General features: G+C 45.4%; 1 pseudogene across 1 annotated transcript in view; it reads left to right on the top strand.

Annotated features, from left to right (window-relative positions):
• LOC147092569 (NACHT, LRR and PYD domains-containing protein 14-like) overlaps nt 1-14,858 on the top strand; it is a 359,808-nt pseudogene that overhangs the window by 109,584 nt on the left and 235,366 nt on the right. The gene's annotated exons all lie outside the window — the stretch shown is intronic.

Raw genomic sequence — 14,858 nt, 5'->3', positions numbered from 1 at the left:
TCGTGCGCTCTCTCTCTTCCAAAAACAACATGCCCTCAAAGGACCCTCGGCACCACCGGGCACTTCAGCAAGTTTATAATATAACAGTTACTGTGTTTCACTAAAGTCACCTTTCTTCTACTTCTAATTAACAGTTGGTGTATTCCTCTAAATTCGCTTTCTCTGTATTTGTTTTTAAATCCCTACAATATTATCGTGAATTTCCCTACGTTCCCTATTTCCCATTGTGCCCTCTCCGAGCCCATTTTGTCCACGAGCCCAACCTTGTGCTCTCTCGGCCCTTTTCCCACTAATCTGCTGATCACCCAGCTTCCCGTTCGATCCCTCATGCTAGCTGTTATTATGAACGGCTCCCTCAGCTCTGCTATTGTCTGTTTCCTTTCAAATGTACCGGCATCGCCCCCATCTAACAAATCCACCCTTGACCCCTCTGTCTTTGCAAATTAACACCCCATCTCCAAACTCCTATTCCTCTCCTTGAACATATAGTCGTTTCACAGATCCGTGACCATCTTTCTAGCCACACCATGTTTGAATCTATATAATTAAATTACTGCCCTTGCCACGGCACTGAAACGGTCCTTATGGAAGTCACAAATGATATTCCTACGTGACTGCGACCATGTTGAACTGTCCCTCCTCATTCTTTCTGTTCTTGACACGGTTGTTGACACCATCCTTCTCCAATGACACTCCTCCATTTTCCAGCTGAGAGAATTGCCTTCACCTGGTTTCAATCCTCCCTATGCAGTCACAGCCAGAGAATATCCTGCAATGGCTTATATTCGAGCTTTTGCACCGTTACCTCTGGAGTCCCCGAAGGTTAAATTCTTTCATCCTGCTATCTACGTTCTGCACCTTAGCAACATCATCCGGTAATACAACGTCAGTTTCCATATATGCACTGATGACACATCTCTCTAACTCAGTAACAGCTCCCTCCACACCTCCACTAATTCTGTGATATCAAAGTATTTGATTAACATGCGGTCCTGGAAGAGTCAACATTTCCTTCAATTAAACATTGGGCAGACTGAATCCAGTGTCTTTGGTCCCTGCGACGAACTCCGTTCTCTAGCTAACGACTCCATCTCCCTCCCTGGCCAAAGTCTCAGGCTGAAACAGACTGTTCACATTCTCGGCCTCCCATTTGACCCTAAGCTGAACTTCAGTCCCCAGATTGACTCCATCACAAAGACCATGTAACATTACCCAGCTCCGCCCCTTCTGCCGCTAAAACCCTCCAGGATTTGCCACCTCCAGACCTGGTTTATCCAATGCTATCTTGTCCCGACATCCATCTTCCACCCTCCATAAACTGGGCAGCTCACTCGAAACAATGCTGTCCATAACCGAACTCGCACCACGTCCCATTCACACATCAGCCTCTGTTCCTTGAACTACATTGGATCCTATTCCAACAACGTCTCGATTTAAAATGCTCATTCTCCTGTTCAAATCCCTCCATGCCCTCTCCGCTCCCTATTTCTGGAACCTCCTCCAGCCCTACGATCCTCTGAGAGCTGTGCACTGCTCATTCTCTGGCCTCCTGTGTATCTGCCACTTCCTTCGCCCCATCACTGGAGGCCATGCCTTTAGCTGCCTAGGCCCTAAACTCTGGAATCCACCCCCCAAGCCTCTCAATTTCTCTCCTTTAAGACTCTCCTTTGACCCTACCTCTGATCCCGCTTTTGGTCACCTGTCCAATGGCTCCTTCTTTCGTTCAGTATGCTATTTTGCCTGATTACGCTCAGGTGACGTGCCTTGGGGTATTGCAGTAAGTTAAATGCGCTACATAAATGAACGTTGTTGTTGTTGTAATGAGCAGTCCATCCTGGCTTGTCCCGTCACCCACACACATCTGGATTGTTCGGTCCATTTACAATGATCAGTGGGGTTGGGCTGTGGTGATGATTCTGTTTTCATAACCAGTCCATCCTGGCCAATCCCGTCACTCTCATGTATCTAGATGGTTCTGTCCATTTACAATGATCCGTGGCGTTGGGTTGTACTGATTCCATCAGTGGTACTGAACCCGCTGATCATCACAATCTCATGGTTCAGCACAGGAAAGTAATCTTATCCCGACTCACAAAGCGCTCATCTGCAATCAGCACTGGGGCAGAGAATGTCATAGATTAGTAACTGTTCTCAACTAAGGGGGCCTGAACAGCTCCCTACAGATTTCACCATGTCAAGCTGGACTCCATCTGCCCTGCAAAGATGATGGAAAGTATTGGTTGCGGAAGGAGTTGCTGTAATGGTAAGACGAGAGGGAGGAAGGTGTCGCTTCGCTTTAATGTCCCACAGTGCAGGTTATCTACAAGCTGATGGAGAATGAACCCGTGATTGACCAACGGAGCAATGAGAGCCCTGACCATGAACGGGAACGTGATGGGAAAGATCCAGATGTGGAGAACACTCCCCCTTTGGATGAGGCCAGCTCCAGATTGCGGTGTGATGCTGAATATCCGACTGTTCTGAGCAAAGCACAGGGAGGTCTCTGGCAATCCAAACAATAAAATTAAATGGGCATTAAGTGGGCGGCCATTGGGCTGGGAGGATGTGATGAGTGGATCAGAGAAAGGTTCTCAACTATTGATCTTACAATACAATGGCCACTGAAATTGAGGCGATGATCAGTGAACTTCCAGAGCAGCCAAGATAACATGAGTCAGTTTCCAATATAAAAGTGCGTTATAATAAACATTTACACCTCTACCAACTCACGAGCCTCATTGCAGTGATCAGCAGACAGCTGGATACCAAAGTGCAGGAGGGGCCTCAATACACTTCACCCCGCCCCATCATTTCCCGACAGCCCTTCCTTCAATCTGACCGACATGTCGGAACCAGTGGAGGACTCACATGATGCTTATTATCTGCTTTCTGCCACTGTTATCACCCACATTAACGACCGCTTCCTTGCCCCTAGGTTATATTCCAGGTAAAGCCAAGCGGACCTGCTTCACACTCTGCACTTTCTCCTGATTGGGGAAACAAACCACCGCCAAATCTAAGAAAGTGCTGCATCAGTCCCACAAGAAATGTGCTGGACAGCATCAGTCAAGCACTTCAGAACCATAGAAACATAACAACACAGAAGTTAGGAGCAGGAGTAGTCCATTCGACCCTTCGAGCCTGCTCCGCCATTCAATGAGATCATGGCTGATCATTCAAATTCAGTACCCTGTCCTTGCCTTCTCCCCATATCCCTTGATCCCTTTAGCCTTAAGAAATATATCCAACTCTTTCTTGAATATATTTAATGAACTGGCCTCCACCGCCCTCTGTGGCAGAGAATTCCACAGGTTCACCACTCTCTGGGTGAAGAAATTCCTACTTATTACAGTCCAAAATGCCCTACCCCTTATCCTTAGACTATGACCCCTGGTTCTGGACTCCCCGACCATCGGGAACATCCTTCCAGCATCTAGTCTGTCCAGCCTGACAGAATTTTATAGGTTTCGATGAGATCCCCTCTCAATCTTCTGAACTCCAGTGAGTATAAGCCCAGTCGACGCAATCTCTCCTCATACGTCATTCCTGCCATCCCAGGTATCAGCCTGGTGAATCTTCGCTGCACTCCTTCCATGGCAAGAAGGTCCTTCCTCTGATAAGTCGACCAAAACTGCACACAATACTCAAGGTGCGGTCTCACCAAGGCCCTGTACAACTGTAGCAAGACATCGTTTTTCCTGTACTCGAACCCTCTTGCTATGAAGGCCAACATACCATTTGCCTTCTTAACCGCCTGCTGCACCTGCATGCTTACCTTCAGCAACTGGTGCACAAGGATACCCAGGTCTCCTTGCACTTCCCCTTCTCCCAATCTATTGCCATTCAAATAATAATGTGCCTTCCTGTTTGCCACCAAAGTGGATAACCTCACATTTATCCAGATTAAAGTGCATTTGCCATGTTTCTGCCCAATCACCTAACCTGTCCAAAGCGTACTGGAGTTTCATGACATCCTCCTCACAGCATACCCTCCCACCCAGCTTTGTGTCGTCTGCAAATATGGAGATGTTACATCCAATTCACTCGTCCAGATAATTAATATATATTGTGAACAGCTGGGGTCCTAGGACCGATCCTTTTGGTACCCCACTAGTCACTGCCTGCCACTCAGAAAATGACCGGTTTATTCCAACTCTTTGCTTTCTGTCCGCCAACCAGTTCTCTATCCAACTCAATACCTTGCCCCCAATGCCATGTGCCTTAATTTGCACGCTAATCTCTTATGCGGGACTTAGAAAAGCCTTCTGAAAGGCCAAATATACCACATCCACTGGTTCTCCCTTATCTATTTTACCAGTTACATCGTCAAAATATTCCAGTAGATTAGTCAAGCATGATTTACCTTTTCTAAATCCATGTTGACTTTGTTCGATCCTGTCACTGCTTTCCAAGTGCTGTGCTATTACATCTTTTACAATGGAATCTAGCATTTTCCCCACTACCGATGTCATGCTTACCGGTCCATAATTCCCCGCTTTTTCTCCAAACCTCTTTTGAATAGTGGGGTAACATTAGCTACCCTCCAATCCATGGGTACTGTTCCAGAGTCTATCGAGTTCTGGAAGATGACCAGCAATGCATCTACTATTTCTAGGGCCACTTCCTTAAGTACCCTGAGGTGTAGATTATCAGGCCCTGGGGATTTATCGGCCTTCAGTCCCATCAATTTTCCTAACACCATTTCCCTACAAATACTGATTTCTTTCATAAGAACATAAGAACATAAGAAATAGGAGCAGGAGTAGGCCAATCGGCCCCTCGAGCCTGCTCCACCATTCAAAAAGATCATGGCTGATCTGATCCTAACCTCAAATCTTCTATCACTCTGCATCCACCCGAACCCATGTGATCTCCCGGGAGAGGAGAAAAACCAGATAAAGACCCAATGGCCAATTTGGGAGAAAAAAATCTGGGAAATTCCTCTCCGACCCATCTAGGCGATCGAAATTCTTCCAGGAGATCACTCTGTCCCTATATTTTCTACAGTACTTACCTTCTGTAAAGGCGATCTCCACCCCAGCCAGGAACAGGAATAAAACCATCTCCTGAAATCTAACAGAATTAGAACACAGTAGGAGCAGAACAAGGCTACACGGCCCCTGGGCCCGCTCCACTACCCACAGGGCCATGACCATTCCGAACCCAGACTCATGTCCAATTTCCTGCCCGCTCCCCGTAACCCTTTATTCCCTTTACTTCTAGGAAACTATCTATTTCTGTTTTAAATTTATTTAATGATGTAGCTTCCACAGCTTTCTGGGGCAGCAAATTCCACAAACCTACCACCCTCTGAGTGAAGAAGTTTCTCCTCATCTCAGTTTTGAATGAGCAGCCCCTTATTTTAAGATTATGCCCCCTAGTTCTAGTTTCACCCATCATTGGGAACATCCTCACTGCATCCACCCGATCAAGCCCCTTCACAATCTTATATGTTTCAATAAGATCGCCTCTCATTCTTCTGAACTCCAATGAGTAGAGTCCCAATCTACTCAACCTCTCCTCATATGACCACCCCCTCATCCCCGGGATTAACCGAGTGAACCTTCTTTGTACTGACTCGAGAGCAAGTATGTCTTTTCTTAAGTATGGACACCAAAACTGTACGCAGTATTCCAGGTGCGGCCTCACCAATACCTTGTACAACTGCAGCAATACCTCCCTGTTTTTATATTCCAACCCCCTAGCAATAAAAGCCAACATTCCATTGGCCTTCTTAATCACTTGCTGCACCTGCATACTAACTTTTTGAGTTTCGTGCACCAGGACCCCCAGATCCCTTTGTACTACAGTACTTTCCAGTTTCTTGCCATTAAGATAATAACTTGCTCTATGATTTTTCCTGCCAAAGTGCATAACCTCACACTTTCCAGTATTGTATTCCATCTGCCAAATCTCTGCCCACTTACTTAGCCTGTCTATGTCCCTTTGCAGGTTTTTTATGTCCTCCTCACCCACTACTTTCCCTCCCATCTTTGTATCATCTGCAAACTTTGATATGTTACACTCGGTCCCCTCCTGCAAATCGTTAATATAGATTGTAAAGAGTTGGGGACCCAGCACTGACCCCTGCGGAACACCACTAGTTACTGGTTGCCAATCTGAGAACGAACCATTTATCCCAACTCTCTGCTTTCTGTTAGAGAGCCAATCCTCCACCCACGCCAGAATATTACCCCCAATCCCGTGATTTTTTATCTTGAGCAATAATCTTTTGTGTGGCACCTTGTCAAATGCCTTTTGGAAGTCTAAATACACTACGTCCACTGGTTCCCCTTTATCCACCCTGTATGTTACTTCCTCAAAAAACTCAAGCAAATTTGTTAAACATGACTTCCCCTTCATGAAACCATGCTGAGTTTGCCCTATTAAATTATGTTTATCCAAATGTCCCATTACTGTCTCCTTAATAATGGACTCTAACATTTTACCAACCACAGATGTTAGGCTAACAGGTCTATAGTTTCCAGCCTTCTGCCTACTACCCTTTTTAAATAAGGGTGTTACATTAGCAGTTTTCCAATTTGCCAGGACCTTTGCTGAGTCCAGTGAGTTTTGGAAAATTATTACCAATGCATCCACAATCCCTACCGCTACTTCCCTCAAGACCCTGGGATGCAAGCCATCAGGTCCAGGGGATTTATCCGCCTTGAGTCCCATTATTTTACCAAGTACCACTTCCTTAGTGATTTTAATCGTATTTAGTTCCTCCCCCCCTAGAGCCCCCTGTTTGTCCAGTGTTGGGATATTCTTAGTGTCCTCTACTGTAAAGACTGATACAAAATAATTGTTCAGTGTTTTTACCATCTCCATGTTTCCCACCATTAATTTCCCGGTCTCATCCTCTAAGGGACCAACATTTACTTTAGCCACCCTTTTTCTTTTTATATAACTATAGAAACTTTTACTGTCTGTTTTTATATTTTTTGCTAATTTACTTTCATAATCTATCTTCCCTTTCTTAATCAATCTTTTTGTTATTTTTTGCTGTCTTTTAAAGACTTCCCAATCTTCCATCCTCCCACTAGATTTGGCTACCTTATATGCCCTTGTTTTTAGTCGGATACTATCCTTAATTACTTTACTTAGCCACGGATGGCTATCTTTTCTTTTACACCCTTTTTTCCTCAGTGGAATATATTTTTTTTGGAAGTTGTAAAATAACTCCTTAAATGTACACCACTGGTCATGTACCGTCTTACCCTTTAATCTATTTTCCCAGTCCACTCTAATTAATTCCGCTCTCATACCTTCATAGTCTCCTTTATTCAAGCTCAGCACGCTTGTTTGAGATCCAACCTTCTCACCCTCTAATTGAATACGGAACTCAACCATGTTATGGTCACTCATTCCAAGGGGATCCTTTACTAGGACATTTTTAATTAATCCTGTCTCATTACAGAGGACCAAATCTAAGGTTGCTTGCCCCCTGGTCGGTTCAGTTACATACTGCTCAAGAAACCCATCCCTAATAGACTCAATGAACTCTTCCTCAAGGCTGCTCTGCCCAATTTGATTTGTCCAGTTAATATGATAATTAAAATCCCCCATAATTATAGCTGTTCCCTTATTACAAGCCTCAACTATTTCCTGATTAATACTCCGTCCAACAGAGTTGCAACTGTTCGGAGGCCTATAGACTACACCCACTAATGTTTTTTTCCCCTTATTATTCCTTACCTCCACCCAAACTGTTTCACTATCCTGCTCCTTTGACCCAATATCATTTCTCTGTATTATAGTGATTCCTTCCTTTATTAACATAGACACCCCACCTCCTCTCCCTTCCTGCCTGTCCTTCCTGATTGTTAAATAACCTGGTATGTTTAATTCCCAGTCCTGGTCACCCTGCAGCCATGTTTCTGTAATGGCCACAAGATCATACCCATATGTCATTATTTGTGCCGTTAACTCATTCATTTTGTTACGAATGCTACGTGCATTCAGATAAAGAACTTTCAAATATGTTTTGTAACACTTAGTTCCTGTTTTTTCCCTTTTTAGTACTTTACTTTTTACTCCATACCTTCTGTCCCTTCCTGACACATTCTGTTTTTTAATTCCCCCACTGCTACCTAAGTCTATGACCTTCTCTGTTGTCATTTCTATTATTTGCTCTCTAGAAACCTCCCCCCCACTAATTAGTTTAAAGCCCTCTCCACAGCCCTAGTTATATGATTCGCCAGGACTCTAGTCCCAGCACTGGCCAAGTGGAGTCCGTCCCAACAGAACAGCTCCCTCCTGTCCCAGTACTGGTGCCAGTGTCCCAAGAAGCAAAACCCATTTCTCCCACACCAGTCTTTGAGCCACGCATTTAACTCTTTAATTTTATTTATCCTAGCCAAATTCGCTCGTGGCTCAGGTAATAACCCAGAGATTATTACCCTTGAGGTTCTGTTTTTTAATTTGACCCCTAGCTGCTCATACTCCTTTAACAGAACCGTCTTCCTTGTCCTATCTACGTCGTTTGTACCAACATGGACCACGACAACTGGATCCTCCCCCTCCCACTGCAAGTTTCTTTCCAGCCCAGAAGAGATGTCCTTAACCCTGGCACCAGGCAGGCAACACAGCCTTCGGGACTCCCGCTCTTGACTGCAGAGAACCCTATCTATCCCCCTAATGATACTATCCCCTACCACTACAACATTTCTTTTTACTCCCTCCACTTGAATGGCCCCCTGTACCACGGTGCTGTGGCCAGGTTGCTCATCCTCCCTGCAGTCCCCGCTCCCGCCCTCACAGGGAGTAAGAACCTCGATCCTGCTGGACAAGAACAAGGGCTGCGTCTCCTTCAACACTACATCCTGGATCCCTGTACCTTCCTCACTCGTAGTCACACCGTCCTGTCCCTGACCACGGACTACATCTGCAGTAATTAACTTCATAGGTGTGACCATCTCCTGAAACATAGAGTCCAGGAACTTCTCCCCCTCCCTGATGTGTCGCAGTGTCCGAAGCTCGGTCTCAAGCTCCATAACATGGAACTTGAGTTCCTCTAGCAGCAAACACTTGTCGCAGATGTAATCACCGTTAGCCTCAATGGGGTTCACCGGCTCCCACATCTCGCAACAGTAACACATCACCTGCTCCATTCTATATAATTAATTAAATTTCTTATTATTAGTTATGAAGACCCTGCCCGGATATATATGATAATATCACACCACTATTCAATAGGACTTACCAACTTAAAGGTATGAAAGAGAAGAGAAGGAAGAAAACCAACCAATCAGCTGATCACCAACCTCCTCCTTGAATACTGTCTGTGGAGCCTGTTTGGTTGACTCCTCTCGCTGCTCCGCCTCCGCAGCGCTGTCTAAGCCTGGGAGTGGGGAATAAAACAGAGCAAAAAACACACCCTCACCTCCCACTTATCCGAACTCTCCCACTTAGCAAAACTCCAACAGCACTCAATGCACAAAGCACTCCGTGCACCGCACTAGCCCCTCCCCTTTTATACCTGGATTCTACTTCCTGTTTAAACTGCCCAAGAGTTTAAAAAACCCTTAAAAAATTAAACTTACTTCAAATAATTGACTTTCATTCCACCCTTTCATCAGACCCCATGTTCCCCGGTATTTCTGGGAGGTTATTTGTGTCCTCCTTTGTGAAGACAGAACAAAAATATGTATTTAGTTGGTCTACCATTTCTTTGTTCCCCACTATAAATTCCCCCGATTCTGACTGCAAGGGACCTACGTTTGGCTTCACCAATCTTATTCTCTTCACACATCTATAAAAGCTTTTACAGTCAGTTTTTATGTTCCCTGAAAGCTTACTCTCATAATCTATTTTCCCTTTCTTAATTAATCCCTTTGTCCCACTTTGTTGAATCCTGAACTGCTCCCAATCCTCAGGATTATTGCTTTTTCTGGCCAATTTGTATGTCCTCTCCTTGGATCTTAAGCTATCCCTAATTTCCCTTGTTACCCACGGTTGGTGAAGGCCAACTGAGGGGAAGGGAGAGTTTGGGATCAAAGGGCGATAATTGTAGGAAACGGTAGGGGCACCACGGGTTATCAAAAGAGGAAAGCACACTGAAAGGCTTCCTTTCATTTTTAGTACTATTTGGTTAAGGGGAAATAATTCTTGCAAGGTGGGGTGTCCCGGCGAGATAGACGCATTGCAAAATCGCTACAGAGGCACTGGAGAAGTTTAAACAAATATTTACAAGGTTAATACCAGAACTGAGAGGTTATAACTGTCAGGAAAAATTGAACAACCTGGGGTTTCCTGCTGCAGAAGAGTGAAGGCAGATGGGTGATTTGATAGAAGTCTTTCAACTTATGAAGAGCTTTGATAGGGGAGATGTAGAGAAGATGTTTCCACTTGCTGGATTAACCTAGGTGTGGAGATGCCGGAGTTGGACTGGGGTGGACAAATGTAAGAAGTCACACAACACCAGGTTATAGTCCAACAGCTGTATTTGAAATCACAAGCTTTCGGAGCGCTGCTCCTTCATCAGGTGAAGTGGAGAAATGCATAAAGACACAACTTATACAGTCAGAGAATCATGTCAGATGTTTGCAGGTAATATTTCCAACTGCCATTTATCACACCTCGGCAGAAATATAATCACAGCAATCAAAGGTGTGAATGGTGTCCAAACAGGTCAGTCAGGAAAACATTACCTCAAAGAACAATGAGGTGGGGTAACAAGAGGTGAATTATTGCAGATGCCCCGGAGCATGGTACATCAGCGAGACCATGCAGCCACTGTGACAACGGATGAACGGACACCGCGCAACAATGACCAGGCAGGAGTGTTCCCTCCCAGTCGGGGAACACTCCAGCAGTCAAGGACATTCAGCCTCCGATCTTCGGGTAAGCATTCTCCAAGGCGGCCTTCGAGACACACGACAATGCAATGTCGTCGAGCAGAAACTGATAGCCAAGTTCCGCACCCATGAGGGTGGCCTCAACCGAGATCTTGGGTTCATGTCACGCAACATGTAACCCCACCTGATGCAGGGTCATCCAGACTCGAGTCGACATTGGCTTGTTCTCTCTACACAGATGCGGCCGGACCTGCTGTGATTTCCAGCAAAAAAAATGTTTTTTGTCTGTTTTTTTGTTTTTCATACAGACCCCAGCATCTGCAATAATTGACCCCTTGTGACCCCACCTCATTGTTCTTTGATGTAATGTTTTCCTGACTGACCTGTTTGGACACCATTCACACCTTTGATTGCTGTGATTATCTCTCTGCCGAGGTGTGATAAATGGCAGTTGGAAATATTACCTGTAAACATCTGACATGATTCTCTGACTATATAAGCTGTGTCTTTTTGCATTTCTCCACTTCACATGATGAAGGAGCAGCGCTCCAAAAGCTTGTGATTTCAAATAAAGCTGTTGGACTATAACCTGCTGTTATGTGACTTCTTACATTTGGATTATCCTAAACTTGGGACAGCATTGGATATTCCCTAATAAATCCAACAAGGAATTCAGGATAAACGTCTTTACTCAGAATGTTGTGAGCATGTGGAACCCGGTACTACAGGAATAATTGGGGCAAATAGCTGAGATGCATTTAATGGGAAGCTCGATAAGTACATGAGGGAGAAAGGAATAGAAGGATATGCTGATAGGTTTACATGAAGTAGGGCAGGAGGATGCTCGTGTGGAACCTAAACAGAGGCCTGGATTATTTGGGCCGAATGGCCTGTTTCTGTGCTGCAGATTCTATGTAATTGTTTGTAAAAAGAGAATCAGGATGTTTTCCGAGGGGAGCCTCGGTAGTTGTGGAGGAGAGCTCCGTGATAGCGGGACTGGTTCATTTTTCAGATGTCATTATCTTATTGCTGTTCTGGTGCCGCCTCTGACCTGTGGTCACAGATATCTGACAGCGGGCACTGGGCTCTCTTGGCCGACTTCATTCTGAAGCGAATTTACAGCTGCCTGCTTGCCCTGCTGCTCCTCATCATTTCCCTCGTTCTGCTCGTCATAGACTCAGGTACAGGGGAAAGTTCCAAGTCAATCCCTCAGCGCTGGTGGTGATGGAGAAACTGTAAGTGAGCTGGAGATAGTTAAAGGCCAAAAACATGGACTTATCAGAAAGAAAATTTCCCCAAAGTACACCACCCTAATAAAGTGGTTCCATATGGAATCGCTCCTGACAACCGAGCAACAAGCACCATCTCTTTGATGGGGGTTTGTGAGTCAGAATACGGATGGTACAAGGGGAAATTCCAGTAACTTAAACTCCCATTTTTATCCAGTGGGCAGAGCGGGTGCTGGAAATTTTAGAACGTCAGAAAATCAGCACCAGGCATTTCCACCGTATATTCTGCACGGGTCACACCTTGTATAAGTGTCGTGTATCACCAGTAGTGGAGGAGCCCTGTCTAACCAAGCGTAAATGTAGTGGTGCGAGTAATACCGGAGTAGCACATTCACATGTAGGGTGACACTAGTACCAGAAAAACTCGGTCACCTCCAGTGTAAGTGTAGGTTACCACCAGTACAGGAGAAACACGGTCACCTTTAATGTAGGGAGAGGGATGGAGTCGGTTGCTAGGGAACGGATTTCGTGGCGGGGACTGAAGACAATGGCTTCGGTCTTCCCAATATTTAATTGGTGGAGAATTCTGCTCATCCTGTGCTGGATGTAGGGTAAGCAGTGCGACAATTTAGAGACAGTGGAGGTATCGGGAGATATGGTAGTGAGGTACAGCTGGGTGCCATCAGCACACATGTACCCCATCCGAAATCACACCATCAGTTTCCACCTATACACCCCTCTCGACCCCTTCACCTTTCCTAAACTGTCACACAGCTTGTCCGACATCAATTACTGGATGAGCAGCAATTTCCTCTAACTAAATATAAGTAAGACCAAAGTAATTTTCAATATTCCCACCACGAACACCGTTCCCCAGCACAGGATTCCATCCCTCACTCTGGCGAATGTCTGAGGCTGATTCAGACAGTTTGCAAACCTCGTGTCATATTTGACCCCGACTTGAGCTTCCGATCACATAACCGCACCATCACCAAGTCTGCCTATTTCCACCTCTAGAACATCCCCCGACCACGCCCCTGTCTCAGCTGATCTCCGGCTGAAACCATCATCCAAGCCTCTCTTACCTCTACACTTGTCTATTCCAATGAACTCATGGGCGGTCACCCACGTCCTATTTGCCGTTAACTTGAGGTCATCCAAGGTGCTGCTGCCCATCTCGTAACTCGCACTAAGCCCCATTCATACATTATCCTTGTGCTCTCTGACCAACATTGGCTCCCGGTTAAGAAATGCCTCGATTTTAAAATGTTCATTCTTGTTCCCAAATCGCTTCATGGCCTAGCCCTTCCCTATCTCTGTAATCTCCTCAAGCCCACAACCCTCTGAGATATCTGTGCTTCTCCAATTCCGGCCTATTGAGCTTCGCTGATTTTAATCACTCAAACATTGGCGGCCGTGCCTTCAGCTACCAAAGCCCTAAGCGCTGGATTTCCTTTCCTAAACCTCTCCGCCTCTCTACTTCTCTTTCCTGCTTTAAAACGCTCAGTAAAGCCTTCCTCTTTGATCAGGATTTGTATTATCTGAACTAACATCTCCCTATGTGGATTGGTGTCAATTCCTGTTCGATAATGCGCCTGTGAAGCGCATTGGGAAGTTTTACTAAGTTAAAGGCACTATAGAAAATCAAGTTTTTTTGGTGCTAAGTGTAAGGCTACCACAAGCACCGTAGATTCACCATCATTGCTGGGGTTAGTGTAGGAAACCACGAGTACAGGATGAGCTCGGTAACCACTAGTATAAGTGTAGGGGTAGCACTCGTACCAGAGGAGCAGGTACAATTCTAGTGTATGTGTAGGGTATCACAGGAACTGAAGGAGCACGTTCACTACTAGTGTAATTGTAGAGGTACCACTAGTACTGGAGGCACACTGATATTTCCAGTGTAATTGTAGAGGTACCACTAGTACCGGAGGTACCACTAGTACCGGAGGAGCACTATTATTTCCAGTGTAATTTTATGGGTACAACTAATTAAGAGCATCATGTTCAAACCTAGTTTAAGTGTAGTCGTACCACTTGTACCGGAGGAGCACTGTTACCTCTCATGTAAGTGTGGGGGTACCACTTTGTAGGAGGAGCACGGTCACTTCTAGTGTAAGTGTAAGTTACCAGCAGTGTATGAGGAGAATGGACAACACTCGTGTAAGTGTAGGTTACTAATAGTGAAATAGAAGCACGGTCAACTCTACTGTTCGTGTAGTGATTACACTAGCAATGGAGGAGGATGGTCACTGTAAGTGTAAGTGTAGGCATGCCACTAGTGAATGCTCATCTGTAGTATAAGTCAATTTACAACAAGTACCAGAGGAGCAAGGTTACATAAAGTGAAAGTGCAGCTTGTTGAGCAGGACGTTCAGAACAAGTGTACGTGTCGGGGACCACAAGTATGGGAGGAGCACAGTCAAACTTAATGTAAATATAGGGGTACAACTAGTACCGGACGAGCACAGTCACTTTAAGTGTAAGCGTAGGTGTCCCACTAGTACCGGAGGACAATTTTCACCACTGGTGTAATTTTATTGATACCGCTATTAGCAGAGTAGCTTGCACAAATCTAGTGTAAGTGTAGAGCTAACACTGGGACCGGAGGGGCACGATGTCAGCTATTGTAAGTGTACTGGTAACACTGGGACAGGACGGGCACGGTCACATCTAGTGTAAGTGTAGGGGACACACTAGGACAGGAGGGGCACAATCTCATCTAGTGTAAGTGTTGGGGTAGCACTGGGACAGGAGGGGGATGGTCACATCTAGTGTAAGTGTAGAGGTTACACTGGGAGAGGTGGAGAACACGCACTTCTAGTGTATG

Source organism: Somniosus microcephalus, unplaced genomic scaffold, assembly GCF_052327205.1.
Source record: "Somniosus microcephalus isolate GS21.2 unplaced genomic scaffold, FLI_Smic_1.0 unresolved_chr2, whole genome shotgun sequence".
Classification (NCBI taxonomy): domain Eukaryota; kingdom Metazoa; phylum Chordata; class Chondrichthyes; order Squaliformes; family Somniosidae; genus Somniosus; species Somniosus microcephalus.
Note: the sequence above shows the minus strand (reverse complement) of the source record. Positions and strands in the feature narration are given on the sequence as shown.